The sequence below is a fragment of the Antedon mediterranea genome, chromosome 8 (assembly GCF_964355755.1).
Source record: "Antedon mediterranea chromosome 8, ecAntMedi1.1, whole genome shotgun sequence".
In the NCBI taxonomy this organism is placed as follows: Eukaryota; Metazoa; Echinodermata; class Crinoidea; order Comatulida; family Antedonidae; genus Antedon; species Antedon mediterranea.
In genome coordinates this window covers 13,328,248-13,344,416 of record NC_092677.1, presented here as the reverse complement: position 1 = coordinate 13,344,416, position 16,169 = coordinate 13,328,248, and the positions used below count along the sequence as shown (strand labels likewise).

Genomic DNA, 16,169 nt, shown 5'->3' with positions numbered 1-16,169 from the left:
TCTCAAGCCACTTTCTTGTAGGTTTTTCTCTCGTTGAAATTATAGATAACAAATTTCATCGAAAGTGAATGATTTGAGAAGAAGAGCAAACAGAAGATTGGCGCGAAGTGAGAATCTGGGACGCTAGACAGTGACTTGGCGGCACCATACTTAAGCTCTTATAGAATTGTTACTATTGTATACGTGCCTGCGTAGATTATAAAATCTATCTTGATTTCAGTTGATTGGTGTGATTCTACATCTCGGATTGATGTTTAATTTCTTTTTATTACAAAATAGTAATAATATCTTGATTGATGTAGGATGAGATGAACAGAGAGAAAGCTGACACTGCTTTAACAATACCTTTTGTTTATTGTCTCTTCGCATGATAGTTTAAGTCGCAGTTAATCATTTTCAAAAATAATATTTAAATCTGAAATTTACAATATCTGAATATATTTTCTTTTCCAAATTAATGTTGTTTAAATATTTGTTTTAACCGTGTTTATTTTGCATATACAAATTCAGTAGTGGACTGTACTTTTGTACATGTTTGCCATCCAATTCCAATGTCCTCGCCTAGTTCTAATATGGTTTTAAATGTAATGCTGACATACGTCTTGCATAGCCTATGCCTTTACATGTTAACTATAGGCATTAACTCCCACATCCTTGATGTTATCTACGACAGCTACATACCCCATCTTAACTTAACGCCACTGATCATATCTCCAGCGACGCTTTAATAATTTTGACCTTATTTCAAGATATTTACCAATGGCTTCATGTTTTTTTAATGTACAGTATTGTAAATTGTGAAAATTGTGGTATTTTAATGCTACCACTTGCGTTTAATAGCCACGTCAGTCTTAAAGCGTATGTGAACTCATGATAGTTGACTCCCTTGGTTTGTTTATTCCCAAAAGCTAAAAAATCATCATGCTACGCCTGTTTACCATAACTTTCGCTGCTGGTCGAAACACAGATTTGAGTGGTTGGGGGAGGGGGTGGGGAGGCTAAGGTATGGGAAGGGGTAGGGGTGAGTGATGGAAGTTTTGTATCAAGTTGTGTTTTAACTATTTTAAAATAAGCCTTTTTAATGCTAAATCCTTTTTTTTTTCAATTAAGATTAATTCAAAGCTTGATGCATTTTATGTTGCCTTCATAAGTGCTTTATCATTTTTTTTAAGTACAGTAATAACTTTTACATATTTTCTGTTGTTTTTATAAAAATGATTATACTAATTAATTTCATTGTATTGTGTGTTAGTTGAAATGATTAAATTAATGTTACAGTTTAAATATTTTTAAATTAATTTTATCTCAACTTTTGTAATTTATCTTTGTGTAGCAAACTTAAGAACATTTTTTATTCTCTCCTATCATATTGTTATTATTAACAATGTGAATAAAATCGGTCACAAAAGTAAATGCTAAAATAACCATAGATATAGTAGGTGTATTATAAACTACTAGAGGGACAGGGCAGGGGATTTTTGAGTGGAGTTATGGTTTGGTGGTTATGATGCTTGGTTACCATTCCAAGAGTCCTAGGTTCGAGTCCTGTCACATGTCAGGATTTTTTCTAAGGACAAAATTGCAACTCCCCTCCCAAAGACTTGTAATACTTAGACTTTGTTTATGTAGAGCATCTTGTGAATATGTTTGTCTTGTGAACCGCTGAGGGTCCCTAATGCAATTGCTGAATGGATCACCCTCATTAAATATGGTGGGAAAAAAAAAAAAAAATAAATAAACTTCTGAAAATGACTAGCATATCATGTTACTAATAAGTATTATTATAAATATTCAGTATGAAACTCTATTGGCAATAAAAGAAATAGGTAATAGCAAATAAATAATTTCTTTGTACATTTTCACTTGGATTGAGTTTATTTTTTTATGTATTTTATTTTATTTCATCATCACCCTACAGTGACCATACGTCACCATAAACAGGGTTGAAAGATATACAATAGAATATAAGGTACAAGCAAAAATCAACAAATAACAAGACAGCATTTAGATATTACTGACATTAGACAAAACCTTATGACGGAAACAAGCAAGCGAATCAAAAAAAATATTCCCATCGCATCATGATTAGTCAAATTACTTTCAGTGTTTGTGTGGTGTCCAAGTGCAAACAACAACAACAACGACGTTTTTGTGGTGGTACGCTAACAAGCTGCTTTGCAGGCAGGCACAGTTGCTGTATATTGGGCGCTGCTTAAAACTAACATCTGATTGCCATATGATATTTCAATCCTTATTTTACATCAATCCTTATTTTATATTAATCCTTTCTTTATTTCAATCCTCTTTATATATCAATCCTCATTTTATTTCAATCCTCTTTTTATATCAGTCCTCATTTTATTTCAATCCTCTTTTTATATCAGTCCTCATTTTATTTCAATCCTCTTTTTATATCAGTCCTCATTTTATTTCAATCCTCTTTTTATATCAGTCCTCATTTTATTTCAATCCTCTTTTTATATCAGTCCTCATTCTATTCCAATCCTCTTTTTATAGCAGTCCTCATTCTATTTCAATCCTCTTTTTATATCAGTCCTCATTTTATTCCAATCCTCTTTTTATATCAGTCCTCATTTTATTTCAATCCTCTTTTTATATCAGTCCTCATTCTATTTCAATCCTCTTTTTATATCAGTCCTCATTTTATTTCAATCCTCTTTTTATATCAGTCCTCATTTTATTTCAATCCTCTTTTTATATCAGTCCTCATTCTATTGCAATCCTCTTTTTATAGCAGTCCTCATTTTATTTCAATCCTCTTTTTATATTAGTCCTCATTTTATTTCAATCCTCTTTTTATAGCAGTCCTCATTTTATTTCAATCCTCTTTTTATAGCAGTCCTCATTTTATTTCAATCCTCTTTTTATAGCAGTCCTCATTTTATTTCAATCCTCTTTTTATATCAGTCCTCATTTTATTTCAATCCTCTTTTTATAGCAGTCCTCATTTTATTTCAATCCTCTTTTTATATCAGTCCTCAATCTATTTCAATCCTCTTTTTATATCAGTCCTCATTTTATTTCAGTCCTCATTTTATATCAGTCCTCATTTTATTTCAATCCTCTTTTTATAGCAGTCCTCATTTTATTTCAATCCTCATTTTATTTCAATCCTCTTTTTATAGCAGTCCTCATTTTATTTCAATCCTCTTTTTATATCAGTCCTCATTTTATTTCAATCCTCTTTTTATAGCAGTCCTCATTTTATTTCAATCCTCATTTTATTTCAATCTTCTTTTTATAGCAGTCTTCATTTTATTTCAATCCTCTTTTTATAGCAGTCCTCATTTTATTTCAATCCTCATTTTATTTCAATCCTCATTTTATTTCAATCCTCATTTTATTTCAATCCTCATTTTATTTCAATCCTCTTTTTATAGCAGTCCTCATTCTATTTCAATCCTCTTTTTATATCAGTCCTCATTTTATTTCAATCCTATTTTTATATCAGTCCTCATTTTATTTCAATCCTCTTTTTATATCAGTCCTCATTCTATTCTAATCCTCTTTTTATATCAGTCCTCATTTTATTTCAATCCTCTTTTTATAGCAGTCCTCATTCTATTTCAATCCTCTTTTTATATTAGTCATTTTATTTCAATCCTCTTTTTATAGCAGTCCTCATTCTATTTCAATCCTCTTTTTATATCAGTCCTCATTTTATTTCAATCCTCTTTTTATAGCAGTCCTCATTTTATTTCAATCCTCTTTTTATATCAGTCCTCATTTTATTTCAATCCTCTTTTTATATCAGTCCTCATTTTATTTCAATCCTCTTTTTATAGCAGTCCTCATTCTATTTCAATCCTCTTTTTATATCAGTCCTCATTTTATTTCAATCCTCTTTTTATAGCAGTCCTCATTCTATTTCAATCCTCTTTTTATATCAGTCCTCATTTTATTTCAATCCTCTTTATATATCAGTCCTCATTTTATTCCAATCTTCTTTTTATATCAGTCCTCATTCTATTTCAATCCTCTTTTTATATCAGTCCTCATTTTATTTCAATCCTCTTTTTATATCAGTCCTCATTTTATTTCAATCCTCTTTTTATAGCAGTCCTCATTCTATTTCAATCCTCTTTTTATAGCAGTCCTCATTCTATTTCAATCCTCTTTTTATATCAGTCCTCATTCTATTTCAATCCTCTTTTTATATCAGTCCTCATTCTATTTCAATCCTCTTTTTATATCAGTCCTCATTTTATTTCAATCCTCTTTTTATATCAGTCCTCATTTTATTTCAATCCTCTTTTTATAGCAGTCCTCATTCTATTTCAATCCTCTTTTTATAGCAGTCCTCATTTTATTTCAATCCTCTTTTTATATCAGTCCTCATTCTATTTCAATCCTCTTTTTATATCAGTCCTCATTCTATTTCAATCCTCTTTTTATATCAGTCCTCATTTTATTCCAATCCTCTTTTTATATCAGTCCTCATTCTATTTCAATCCTCTTTTTATATCAGTCCTCATTCTATTTCAATCCTCATTTTTTTTCAATCCTCATTTTATTTCAATCCTCATTTTATATCAATTCTTTCTTTATTTCAATCCTCATTTTATTTCAATCCTTTCTTTATTTCAATCCTCATTTTATTTCAAGCCTCATTTTATTTCAATCCCAATTTTATTTCTCAGTGCTTTGGGGCTGATTGTTAAAAGTGCTATTTAGATATCGCAACATAATATTAACATCATAGTAGTTTAATATAATATTTTCTATATGGAAAGTAACTGAGAGTGCTGCCCTCAATTAGAATCATACACAGGTGGCTACACTGCAAATATGCAAAACTGTTGTAACATTTATAACTATCAGAATGATTACTATATTAGTAAAAGTAGACTATTCTAAATAATTATTACGTTTACTAAAAAGACAAACATTACCAAAAATTTACTTCTACGCAATATTTTTATTACAATTTTTTTATATTATAAGACATGACAAAATTGAAAAACATTATTAAAATAATATAATATTTTAAGATATTGAATTAATATTAAGGATATAGTATTCAAATATTTAAATAATCAATAATAACAATTGCATCAAAGAAATTTATAAATAAATATACAAATATTAATGGTGAGTGTAGGGTTTAATGTAGTGTGAATAAAATTGAATGTCATAGTTGATCATTATTTTTGTTTTCATCGAAAGTTTATGTTTTTTTCACTTTGTCAAGACGTGATTAAAAAAGGCATATTTTGGTCAAAAGCAACTGTTAAGAAGTACAAAGTTGAATTTTAATCTCGACGAGCCATCAGTTATTTTTTAAGGTTTGTTCAACCAAGGACGGCCAAATAAATTTTGTTCTAGTTATCAATAATACGTTTGACATGTTTGGGTTATTTTGACAGAATTACATCAAATCGGATTTAGCCCAGGACGAAGACATGGGCTAAGTTGCTGCCAAGGGTACACCGTTCTGTTAAGGAACATAGATTGGTCTTGACATTTCCATTTGATGTGTATTTTTAGACCTTTTTTGCGATCGAAATGTGTCATTTCGAATCACGTTTAATTGAGAACAGGGAATATAGGTTGATTGACATGTTCGCTTTAACCCAATCTTTAAAAATGGGGGAAAAGATGGACAAGTTTTAGGTGTCAGTTCGTTGAACTTGCTGAGTGTTTAGTAGGGTTAGGTTCATGCATAGGGTCATGGTAACCTTATGATTGTTGATGACATCACACCTTGCTACTGTAAAGTTTTGTGACCTTATATCAACAGACTGAAGGGAATAGGAAATATATTGAATATGCCATTACACAACATTGTTGATGGCTTGCAAAACGTTTTTTAAATGCCAAAAACTAAGATTTTTTTAAAGAAGTTTTATGTTTGTGTTTTTTTTCTATTTCAGTAATGATAATGACTCTTGTGTGAAGAGCTTCAAATGCCATGCTTACAACTAAAAATGTTTAATTTACTAAAAAAAGTAATTTCTCTTCATACAAGATATTTACAAACTAAAATAAAATCAATAGCGTTCCAAGAGCATAACAAATTTAAGATGCTATATCCAAATGTAATGTATGCACTCTTAATTTTTGTGTGATCTCATTGTAGCGTAAAAGTAAAAAATCCACAATTATGCTCATTTTCAAAATTGTTATTCTGTTTGTATATATATATATATTTCATCACACACTCAATAGTTCTAAGAAACATAAAGATGTTAGGTGAATTTTGGTGGTGGTAATGCAGCTTGTGGTGGAAACCAATTTGGGAATATTTTCAAGATAGTATGAGCCTCTTTTTAGACTATTTGAATTTAAAAGTAACAAGGTGATTAAATGTGATAACTTGTGATGCAGATATAATGTATGAAATATGTAAACTTGGCAGGTAATATCTTAGAAATCTTATTAATGTAGTTAGCAATTCACATTTACAGCATTCATTTCGAAAAGAATCTCCACTCTTTAGTTTGCAAAAGTAACTTCGAAGAGAAGCCCATCTTGAAAAACTAAAACAAGGCAATATACATGGCTGCAGTCGCTTGCTCAAGTTAGTATTTACCGATCGACCAACCGACCGACATAGTTAGCTGTAGAGTCACGTTGCACGGTTTTACGGTGGTTTATAAGAACGATAATTTCTAGTTCATCCATCATATAATTGGCTCCCACCAGTGCTGTATCTCCATATACTATCTATTTCTGAAGTATCATAGGAATATTAGATAATACAGCAAGTTGGGTTAAGGGTTAGGTTTATACTACAGATACATGTGATACACATGTGATTTTGTATACCAAATATTCCTATGATACTTCATAAATAGATACAGTACCTAGAATCGGCTGTTGCAAATTGTCCATTTTATTTGACTGAAATGTTGTCAGAGTTATAAGAAATCAAGAATGATATCTCACATGAATTACCATACATTTATTCAATTTTTTTTTTCTAATTAATTAAACTATATAACAAATGTACTTGACAGTGATTCAAACTACATATGATAATATTGTGTGTTTTAAATATTTCCTAAAAATTCAATATCATGTGAAGGTATCTCAAGTTTTAAATTTCATTTAAAATTATGTATGAATCTTTACCATTGACCTGTACTATTTTTATTAAATTTCTAGTTTGACAATTAAGTAGGTCTTTAATTTCTCTTTAGTGACATCATCATTATATATTTTTTTTAAGTTATTTCTTTATTATCTGATAAAAATTATTTAACTGTTTATGTGGTAGAATTTTAACGAGAAAAGAAATAATGGTATGGTTTGAACTGTTGATATTTAACATTCCTTCAGAAAGAGCACACAAGGAATACTACGAATAGGGAGAGCAAATAATTTAACTTCTCCGAGTTTGATAGCTTCTTGTCAAATGTCAGTGCAAGATTATCATGTCTGACTTTAATTTTAAATCTAATTTATGAACAAACTATAGGATTGCATTTTAGGGGCCTTTTTAAACCCTATTGTATTGTTCACTGTATGACATGTGGAAATCAGTACAGAGAATTGGGTGAAAAGTAGCATTATTCTATAAAAGTAAAATAGCATGAAATATTGATAAAGCTTACTGAAAATGAAGGTACCAAATACAGGATGACAAATGTTTCTTGATGTGTGTCAATATTAGGCCAAGGCACTGCTACAGGCTGCAATTTTCTTAACAAAAAGTGTTAGCATGTTTTTAAATGTTAGCAATGCGTTGACAATTATTGTGAACATGAACTAATATTTGGGCCATCAATTTTGTACAGTTGTTTTTGTCATGGCTGATATCTTTTTTTCTCTGTGACCATGTTCAAGACTATAATTTATTATAAGTTGGAGTGAGTGAATGTACCAACTAGTTTATTCAATTCAACTTCATGGATGTTCTTGGCATTGTATAATAAGATTTATAAAGTATTTGATTAAAAAATTGTTAATTAATTTTAACAATCAAAAATTGTATTAAATGTCCTAAACCTATTCGTTTGTAATAAATTGTGAAATAATTCAAAAACATTCAAATTTCAATATTTTTAACTAACATTTGCACTTATTGAACAAATATAGAAAATAGATTATATATTTACACACTTTCTCAAATTATTTTTGTTTTAAAATGATATTTTATTGTATCATAAAAGTGAACAAAGTAACGTTGCTGTATCATCATTTTATATGCATATTTGCATTCTCCACAGAGATCAACTAATATAAAGATTTGAGAAATTTTAATTTATTTGCTTTTTTAAATTTTAAACTGGCACAAAGCATGTCTGTTCATCGATCCATAATTGTGCTGAAGAAATAGATACTTTAGATGATTTGCTGGCGTCCCATAGTCCGCAAATATGAAACGTAGACAAAAATAATTTGTGTAATAAATTTATCACTCTGAAGGTTCCTCAATTAATTCATTTATTATTTGAAAACAAGGACATACCATTGTAAATCTTTGAACTATAACATAATTTAGAATAAAACTGTAGATATGATTCTGTCTTTTAAAGTATGTGCAGCTTTGATAAACAGTCAAAGTTTGAGTAGAATATTAGAATATTATTACTTGTTTTTCCAAAAACCAGCGAGTTCAATAAATATATGATTAATAAATAAGAAATCTGAAAAATAATAATGTTTATTTTATTTTTATTTCAAGTGGTTACGATTCATACAGTACATTTTAGTTCCAAAAGTATTTTGTTTTTAATTTTATACTGAAGTTATAAAATAATTCTCTCATATTTTGGTTAATTTGTTTTTCAAAGAACCAGAGATTCCACTAAATGTATGTTTAATATAAAAGAAACTCTGAGAAATGACCTAATGACGTTTGTTTTATTTTTATTTGAAAATTAAAATTATTACATTGTTATTTTGTTTAAAAAAAGATCTTTATATTTTCTGACAGTTTCAAAAGTAATTAATTAAAAATGTTGTTTAATTGTTGTCTATCAATAATTAGATGAACTTATAGATTTGAACTTGGAAATCTATCAATGAAAGGCACTGCCTTTACACCATCAATACTCTGTGTATACATTCATTTCCATACTAATAGGGAGTTTGCGATTTATGACAACCAATGACCAAACTACGTCATGTTACCTCAACACAGGTTTGATGGTTCCTTGGTCCAGGTGACAACTGACAGCATATCGATTGACCTGACCAAGGTTGGTCGTCGGCTGTCGTAAATCGAAAGCTCTCTAGTATAAAAAATTGCAAATACAAATGTTTGTACTAATCTTTTACATTTGGATGATGATCTGAATTGAGATCTACAATAGACACTCCTATAGCATTTTATCTTTATTAATTAATTCAGAAAACAATCAAGAAAGTTACCATAACCATGCTACCATGCTTGAACTTTGGTTCTGCCATTATACTACGGTTTTTCTTTGCCTAAATGTCATTAAAATAAAAATATAATCTTTCATTGTACATGTTTTTTCTTTTTTTTTGTGTAGGTTACAATTTTGCTGTAAAGATTTAATGATGTTTTTTTTACACTACTGACATGCAAAGGTAGGTTGATGCATTAAAACCTACAGTAAAACATAGCCTTGTATGCTCCGACTGACATTAGATAGTAAATTAGGCCTATATTATGTACCTACTTTAATAAATATATGGCATGTTGTTAGTTTTTACATGTACACAGATAGTTAACATCATTCAACCTAGTACGAGGTAATTGTATCTCTTATCTAATCAAACATTTTCATTAGCTGTGAGCGATATATACATCCAAAGTCAAACATTTACAATATTAATCAGAAAATAAATACATTGCATAAATTGCAAAGTTTAATTTTTATTTTAATAATGTTGACAGCTAATTGATATTGAAATGGTTGTGGATATTGTTTTCAACAGTAAAAATTAAAAAATAAATAAAAAATGTGAAAATGTCAATGAAAATATAGAAAAATTTTATAGGGCCTAGCTACTTGCTTTTGCAATAATCACTAAACACATTAATGAAATATTAAAAAAACTCAATGTTATTTATTCGATACCCATATACCAATGTAATAGTAAAGTATGATTGGGCATAGACATAAGCTCCATTCTGTAGTATCCCATCTGCAAAAATGTACTCCATAATCACACTGGTATTTGAAAGGAGAGGTTCCTGGATATATTTTATCAATTTATTGTATTATCTAAAATTGTAGGTACAAATGTCTACCTCCTTTTATATCTCTAATCTATTGAGGAAATAGGTCAATTTTTAAACCATTTTGAAAACTGAACACTTACTACTATACATTGTGCACAATCTATATTTTTGTAATTCTGGCATTTGATTGGTTTAAAGTTTCTAAGTAGGTTATGTTTAACTAAAATGACATGTTTCTGATGTAATGATTCACCATATTTGGCCAGAGTCAGAACCCCTTTTTTAATGCAGTTATTATTTCAGGAAAACATGTTCCATTTCATTATTTTTCATCAAATTTAACACAAAATATGTTTTCTACAATAAAAACCATCTTAATTGATAATGTTTGTTTAATGATGGGTAAATAGCTTTCAGGTTGCAAATTGTGTTTAGTCATTTTTCTACCATTTAAAAACAAATTATTGAAAAAAAAAAAGAAAATGTTACATTACATTACCAGTGACTGGTTGTTTAATTTATAATATTGTATTAACTCAATGATGTAAAAAGTGAAAATACAAGATTCCTAGAAAATCTATTAAACTCATTGGTTGCATGGGTTAAAATAAAACATTGACATCACCCATTATTCCTATGGGTATTCCAAGATTTATGGTATAAGGTTTTGTTAAATAAAATATTTTTTTGGGGGATAATAAACATACTATCTGATGATTTTTCCATGAAATTGGTCTACACCCATAACACAATTTATAATATTCTATTTTCAACCTGTGTAGACACAACAGTATATAACTCCCCCAAAAATGATGTGGAAGATAGAAAACAGAATGAGTAATTTAAAGAACCTTATTAAAGGGGCCATCTTTGGGGCACAACAATGTTTCTTCTGAAAAGGATTGGCCATAGTGTTACAAAATATATTTCCCCTCACATAAAAGTGTCCCTTTATTATGCGTCCCCTGAATAGGGATGGATGTAATGTTTAAAACATATTGCCCTCATTCAGGTGGGAATGACATCACCTCGGGAATGGTTCTACTATAGATTGTTCACCATGCTGATCTAGATTCAACTCGCCCCTATCTGTGAAATCCTCCAACAACACATCATTCCATCGGACGTATGTTAAACAAACTCAGTGTATATGCTGCTAAATAACAGCGTATGTTGATTCAGTTTTTTTCGAAAATGGAATTACATCCATGTATTAGAGAGACAGGCGCGCAAAGCCGATAAGGACATGGTCACGACATTCTAATTAGGATAATTTTTCTGCATGAATGTTTTGACCAAATTTTAGGAGCGCATTAAAGCCATGTGGTGCCTTCAAACGTAAAATTGTAAACATGAAATTGTAAATGCGTCATGATTTGTTTTAAGACGCGTTGACCTTAGAATAGCCACAAAAAAAAAATGATACACTTAATACTCGACTAACATACATTTTGATGGAAGCATTATTTTCTTCATTAGAGAATTTAACACATTTTTTTCTGGTTAATTTTCAAGATCTTCAGGAGGTATGCTTTTTAATTTATCATCCTTGAATATATCAACTGCAATAATTGGTGCGAATTCTCATTTTTAATTGTTCATTGTTTTAATGATGCCATTATCCATAGAGGTTACTCAAATGTTTGAGTCTGTGAATTGGTTTTGTTGGCTCCATAGATATTTTTTTTTGGACGATCAAGACTAGAAACAATTTTAGTCTTTGAAACTATTTTCAAGATTTTGTGGTTTTTTGTGTTTTTCAATGCTCATTTACCAAAGCAAGGGTAATGAAATTATTTGGAGACTGGAAAAGAGTACCAGAGTTAATGTTTTTTGCACAAAGAAAGGACTAGATAGATGTCGTAAGGATGAGAGGGGAAGGATGATGGAGATCTATGATTAAATTTGTCACCAGATATTGAATTAAATGATGTAAGAAAAGTGGAATGAGGTTGGTTCCATTGTCAGAGTCTGTCAGCAGACATCAGAGTAAAAGATACATACAGTATTAACCAGATGTTGGATTGTTTGATTTAGATTGTGACTTTCTAGTAGTGGAGTTTCTAGCTTTGTAGTTAAGGTTCCTTAAGTTCTTGGTTCAAATCCTGACAGATGTCTAGATTTTTTCTCAATACAACTCCACTCTTAAGACTTTGTTGATATACAGCACCTATATAAAAGAAATTGCCTTTGAACTCTGTCTGCACTTTCAAACTAGTCTGACAAAAAAAGTGTGATATGCCCAAATATGGTATTGATATGTCAAAATTGAAGCGATACTGTATGACATCATCATATCAATTTATAAGTACATCACATTTTTGTCACTTAAAGTTTGATAGTGTAGACAGAGCTTAATAGTCTTTAACAATGTGCCTACTGTAGATACAATAATTGAAAACAAAAATAATTGGACTAATATATTTTTTTTCTGTATTAAACAAAAACACCATTTTATTATGTGAGTAACTATACAGATTTATAAAATAAATATTTATTTCACTTTCAAAAAGTAATTTCTCAATTGTATGATTACTTTACTATCATTATTGTATTATTGTATGAGAATGATGCAATAAAAAAAGTATTTATGTTGTGGAGATGTCCAATATGACCAAGTTTTCAGTAAATAAACTCTAACACAAGTTCTGGTCCCATGAGGGCTGTATAATGTTGCCCAGGTTGTGACAAATTAAACCTGGTTCATTATATCTATGACCTTCGCGAGTGAAAATTTGGCATGTCGATCAATTTTATGATACGGATTAATGTCAAATGTGAACACTTAATGCCATAATTCTCATCAAACTTCGAGTTTGGATGCATAAAACTGATTTGCTAGTGTCAATTTGATGATGTTTATGAAACGATTTTGTGAATGCGAGTAACATACGATTTTGCGATACATATATCACGTTTGTTTGTATGTAACATTAACCTTTCATTATTTATGTTTTTGTTAACGTGGTTGTTTTTGTGTATCATGATAATAATCATAACAGTGAATTCATTTTTGCTAATTAGTTAGTTCATAAAGTTGGCTTGTATTCAGGTTATCTTAAATGTAATGTTTATTTCAAGGCACTTATTGTATCAACTGTAGAAGAAAAAAAAAATGTTTAGACCCTGTCCTGACCCCCCCCCCCCCCACCCCTCTACAGTATTTCAATCCTGGATCTGCCACTGTTCTACAACGCCTAGCTAACACTCAACTCATTTAAAGTAATATTGTACACTTCCCGGTCTTCGCACTAAACACTGTGTGCTAATGAAACAGTTATATAAATAATTCGCTAATGTTTTTGTAGTCTGGTTTGAAGAGAAAACTTTTAATCAAATAAGCAACAGACAGTTATTCTTTATATGAAGCATAAATCAACAGCGTCTCGGTATAAGTAACTTGACGTCATAAAAAACCTTTAGTTAAGTTGCGAATTAGGTGAATGTGATAACCATTTTAAAGATTTTGTTGTGGGTTTGATTTCAAGAAAATGTTATATATTATAAATGCACATGATTTACTGAACAATTTTTTGCAGTGCATTGTCCTGTTGGAGAACTATATTGTCATTGTAGCATATTATATCTATTCTTCTTATTTCTTTATATTTAAGAAGGTGTCTTTTTCATAAAATGGCCACATTTTGACCATTTTTCTACATAACTGGTTATTATATCATAATTTACATGTGCAGAATACATTATATGATTCTCCGCATGTCATTTATGATATAGTAACCAATTGTGTCCAAAAATAAAAGGATTGAAATTTGGCAATTTTTTTGCCTCTCCCACCTACCCACTCAACTCTAGTAATTTTTTTCCCAGTACGAATTCCGGTCATATTGATATCCCATTCACAACCCCTTCACGACGGTTTTGAAATGTAGTTTAAAACATTCCAATTACAATACCAGTTATTTTTATACTATAGCTCTCAGGTAACTCTAAAAAATAAGTAAAATAAATAAAAATATGTATTTTTATATCTATAGGAAATAGTTACAGTTATAGATACAGTGGTCATTATTAGTTCAGATTTTCAAAGTATAAAATATTAAACTGAAAACTATTTTGACATATTACTGTCTCGCAATATTAGCCATTAATTAGACGTTAGCCATTCCTAAAAAAGGAGCAATTGACCATCTTTTATTTGACTGAATGTCTCGAAATGACTGACCGTCTCGGAATGACTGACCGTCTCGAAATGTCAGCAGCATCAATCAGCAGATAACATCCTATGGTCATCTTGTATGGTCATCTCGTATCAAAACAAGCCTTAATAACAATAGTGACATTTGATAGAGGTGATGTTAAACAAGCTAAAAAGATGAAAATATAAAATATATAAATACAAATGCCTAACTTGTCAGTTTTATTAAAATAAATCGTATATCGTTTTGAAGTTTTGTCTCTGATAGATATTTTAAATGTTTTATTATATCGCATGAACATGATGATGGTGCCATAGGTATTAGGAGGAATTAATGTATAATAAAAAGAACATTTTTACTACAAATACATAATGGAGCATTTTTCGGATGATTTATAAATTGCACTGGTTTCAACAATTTGAATTGCCATAAACCTATATATGTAAAGAAGAAGGTACTGTGTGTATTTTGTTGACATTGCAGATATGTTTTTAATGTGCACAGGTTTATTGTTGTTTACAAGTTTGCAGTATTTATTTATTTACTTTATCTTGGTTCTTTCTATTTTCATGTTATACCTATATAGGTAAAATATGTTCATTGTATAAGTTTACTTTGTTCATTTATAAGTTTCATTTCTTAATTTTATAAGTTTCATTTCTTAATTTTATAAGTTTCATTTCTTAATTTTGTAAGTTTCATTTCTTAATTTTGTAAGTTTAATTTGTTCATTTTAGATATATTCATTTTATAAATTTTATAAGTTTAATTTGTTCATGCTTAATTTGTTCAATTATAAGTTTCATTGGTTCATTTATAAGTTTAATTTGTTCATTTATAAGTTTCATTTGTTCATTTATAAGTTTCATTTGTTCATTTATAAGTTTCATTTGTTCATTTATAAGTTTCATTTGTTCATTTATAAGTTTCATTTGTTCATTTATAAGTTTAATTTGTTCATTTATATGCTTAATTTGTTCATTTATAAGTTTCATTTGTTCACTTATAAGTTTCATTTGTTCATTTATAAGTTTCATTGGTTCATTTATAAGTTTCATTTGTTCATTTATAAGTTTCATTGGTTCATTTATAAGTTTCATTTGTTCATTTATAAGTTTCATTTGTTCACTTGTAAGTTTCATTTGTTCATTTATTAGTTTCATTTGTTCATTTATAAGTTTCATTTGTTCATTTATAAGTTTCATTTGTTCATTTATAAGTTTCATTTGTTCATTTATAAGTTTAATTTGTTCATTTATTAGTTTCATTTGTTCATTTATTAGTTTCATTTGTTCACTTATAAGTTTCATTTGTTCATTTATAAGTTTCATTTGTTCATTTATAAGTTTTATTTGTTCATTTATAAGTTTAATTTGTTCATTTATAAGTTTTATTTGTTCATTTATAAGTTTTATTTGTTCATTTATAAGTTTTATTTGTTCATTTATAAGTTTCATTTGTTCATTTATAAGTTTCATTTGTTCATTTATAAGTTTCATTTGTTCATTTATAAGTTTCATTTGTTCATTTATAAGTTTCATTTGTTCATTTATAAGTTTCATTTGTTCATTTATAAGTTTAATTTGTTCATTTATAAGTTTAATCTGTTCATTTATTAGTTTAATTTGTTCATTTATAAGTTTTATTTGTTCATTTGTAAGTTTTATTTGTTCATTTGTAAGTTTAATTTGTTCATTTATAAGTTTCATTTGTTCATTAGGTGATCATTTTTTATAAGTTTAATTTGTTCATTTATTAGTTTCATTTGTCCATTTATTAGTCATTTCATTTGTTCATTTATATGCTAAATTCATTTTGTAAGTTTAAGTTTTTTTTTATAAGTTTTATTTGTTCGTTTTCTAAATTTCATTTGTTCATTTATAAGTTTATTT

General features: G+C 28.8%; 1 long non-coding RNA gene across 2 annotated transcripts in view; it reads left to right on the top strand.

The window, feature by feature from the left end:
- LOC140056862 (uncharacterized) overlaps positions 1 to 16,169 on the top strand; it is a 213,314-nt gene that overhangs the window by 28,727 nt on the left and 168,418 nt on the right. For both annotated transcript variants that reach the window (XR_011846835.1, XR_011846836.1), the window contains exon 3: positions 9,465 to 9,522. This is a non-coding gene — a long non-coding RNA (uncharacterized lncRNA). The remainder of the gene's footprint in view (positions 1 to 9,464; positions 9,523 to 16,169) is intronic.